This window comes from Teleopsis dalmanni, chromosome 2 (genome assembly GCF_002237135.1).
Source record: "Teleopsis dalmanni isolate 2A chromosome 2, ASM223713v2, whole genome shotgun sequence".
NCBI classification, from domain to species: domain Eukaryota; kingdom Metazoa; phylum Arthropoda; class Insecta; order Diptera; family Diopsidae; genus Teleopsis; species Teleopsis dalmanni.
The window spans coordinates 170159807-170163332 of NC_051847.1; positions in this window are offsets into that span (position 1 = coordinate 170159807).

Below are 3526 nucleotides of genomic sequence, written 5' to 3' on the forward strand. Positions count from 1 at the left end.
CTTGGATTTGTATATTTTTTGATAAAGATTTTGCATTGACTTGAAATAAATTAAATATTCAACTTCTAAATGGACATTAGATTGCAGATGTCTGAGTGTTAAAAAAATATGGAATAAAATAATTTTCTAGTTATACAATTTAAGTGCTTAATTGGTATTTTTAATATAGTTTTGAATTTGGTTTAAGTTCTTTAAAAATTATTATTGTCGTACAAAATTTTAAAACTTTCTTTAAAGTTCTAAAAAATATGAATAGTGTATCAGATTACTTATGTCCTCGTTTATATTTTGTTAATAACTTTGTCATCAAAACTCCTCGCGAAGGAAAATGGGAGACAGGACTGATTCCAACGCGATCTACACAGATGTCTCTAACATGAATAAAGGTATGAACTAGTAAATCCTGTCATCTTTCCGATTTTATCTCAATATTTAAGGCAGAAATCTTCGCCCATTTGAGAGCATGTTCTCTTGTTGTAAGTTTAAACTTTCACGAAGAGTATGTTTGTATCCTAACTGACAGTCAGACAGCTATTAAAACTATGACAGCACTCTGCATTTTATCTTTTATTATTAAATAACATCCTAGGAATGCACCCTGATCTACAAAACTATTGTGCGCCTAAAAGCCCAACTAAAACAATACTAGACTATTTATAAATCAAGTAATCGTTTTATCTATTTGATTTGGGACTAAGATTACAACTCCAAGGTAGTTAAGTCTACGGCTTGCCGCTGTAGAGCAATTGCATAGAATATATACTGATGTTTCCTTCTCCTCAAGAGTGAGTCGACAAAAATAACTTTCTACCACACCACTACTGCATTTCATCTAGAATTGTGCAAGAATATAGGCAATGTATTAACATACCAAGTGGTAGGTGCAAGGTATCTTGGTTGGTTACCTACTATCTTGGTTTTCCATAAACACATAGATAAACTAGCCTATTCTAATAAAGTGAAACTAGTAAAATCTTTGTAAATTATTTTGAAGAAAAATTAATACGAGTACTTATTCTTTCTGTCCTGGTAACATTGTTGTGAAACCTGAAGATTTCGCTAATGCTGTATTAACAATTTATTCCAAGCATTCTAAAGTGCTTAAAGTTGCTATATATAAGGCAATATATTTTATCATATACTTCAGTTTAATAACATGTCTCTTTTATATCTTTAAAAATGTGTAATAAATTTTAAATCCTTTTTTGCGCTGTTTTAGAAAGTAAGAACCTGTGAAACTGAATTTAGTCGAAAAGTGCTTGTTTGCAACACTTTTACAAGAAATTTGTATGAAAAGTGCAACGTACTTGATTTTGCATACATGAATTGTAAAGTTTAGCCAGAGGGGATTTGACAATCAAACGGTAAAAATGCTTTAAGTACTCGGTATAGTAAGAAGTGAAATGGTGCAATTTATGAAGGAATGGAAGATGTCCGCCTTGATGTGTCTACTAAGATAAATACTAAACATGCAATAGGGTATATGCAGCACTTTCAGAGGTTTGTTGTCTGCAATAACTGCTGTTTACGAATCTTTTGTTGCTATTGCCACTGGCGATAATGTTGCATATTTATTTAGTAAACTGTTCCGGGTCTTCAATTTTATGGAAAGCTATTTTCGTATTGTAGCTGCAGACATGCATTGGAATTGCCTTTTCATTGTCGTTTCGCATAGCTTTTATGTTAAAAAAAAAATGCTGCTGTAATTTTAATTTAAATTTTTCATTTTATTCAATCCTTGGAGCTTAAAAGCTTGAAACTCATTGCATTATTTATTTGTTAGTATTTTTCTAATTTATTCTAAAAAAAATCAATAAATAAAGTTCAATGGTGTCCAGGCACATTAATCAAAGTAAATATTGCCACATTTTGTGTCAACAACCGAGACTAATGAAATATTTTCAGAGGAGACCATAAATTCTACCACTATTAAATGCAACAAAACAATGATAACAACAACAATAATAATAAAAACAAAGCCAAATGCCAAAGTAAACAATTGCAAATTGCAGAAACAACATTATCGACAAAACCAGCAACACAAAAATAACAAGAAAAACAATCACTTGTGGTTACTAGTTGAATTGTGCACTTAAATGTAACTATTTTATCTTTGTATCTTCAACTAATTGATGTGACAAGTGTCTGGAAAATGTCCTCCCAGAAGGAGTTATAAACACAACAGCTTGACACACAGTTTCTCACGCTATAATAGTTACGAACGCTTCACTTGCCGTTCACTAACGCAACACCCTGTCCCCTCTGTTATTGCTACTGCCTGTCCCTGTGTCCCTGTGTCCCTGCCAGTTATAGACTTCCTTTAGTTGATTTTTCAAAGTTGTCCAAAAATAGTGTCATCATTGACACAAGTGCAGGCAGCTTAAACATATACAAACAAAATTGCCTTACTGTCTGTTCGTCTGTACGTCCAACTGTCCAACTGAACATTAGTGTTCGTCTGCCTAACATTTACAGGAGCTCACGTTTTATGTCCACTGGGTCAATAAAGGAACGTTTGAATGGTTGCTACTGTTGCTGTTATTGCTGCTGATTCCTGCACGAGCTCGGTTGAATCTTTCTGACCCACTTACCGAACTGCTTTGTTTTTGTAGTGCCTTTATTGTTGTTGGTTATGCTTGCTTGCCATTGAGTAAAATATTAAATTCACTTGTAGCAGATTCCGTTGCCTCTGGGAGTTGAGTGTTCAAAGTACGGGCTGGGAAAATATTACAATTTGCCGCCACCACTTGACCAGGCATTAGAAACAATAAATCTGTATAAATAACGTTTACTGCCAATTTGCTGCTGATTTGGATCAACGTTCATTGTGCAATATTTCGTTTTAGTTTATATTTGAATTGAACTTAAGCAGGTATATGTTGGAAGAGGATATAATTTAAATATATAAATTGTCACTAAATCGAAAGTATGGAAGATAATATATAGTCTCTTATAAACTACTGAAGTAGATTATATTCAGAATATGTACAAGAATTATAAGAATTAATATTACCGCAAAAAGTAAAAGAGAGATTTTAATACCAAATGATTTAGAAATACACTTTATCTTTTTAAACCAAGCATAATCATTTAGTCAAGATTAAATAATCGCATAAAGTTACGCTATTTTCGATATAACTTTCAATAGATATCAGTAGTAGAATTCTCAAAACCTTCATAAAACTGATTCAATCTGAATCAAAATGCTCCTTTCTGAAATCATTAGAAAGTTTACAGGTGACTCTGTATCGCAAAGAATGTAAACAAACTACTTGCGCTAAACACTTTTTTCGAGTTGGCCTCACTAACAACACTTTATGTCCACTTCGTTTGGAGGACGATGACACCATGAATAAATATTAATGCTTTTGACCCGCTCTTTCAAAACTCAGAGTTAAAGGTCTCAAGACAGATAGTGTAAGTAGCTTAGATGTCATCTTCTTATCTATTCGAATTGTTATTTTCTTCCTCAAAAGAAATCAAAGGTACTGCAAAATCATCAAAAATTATTTGCTGTAATTTGTGA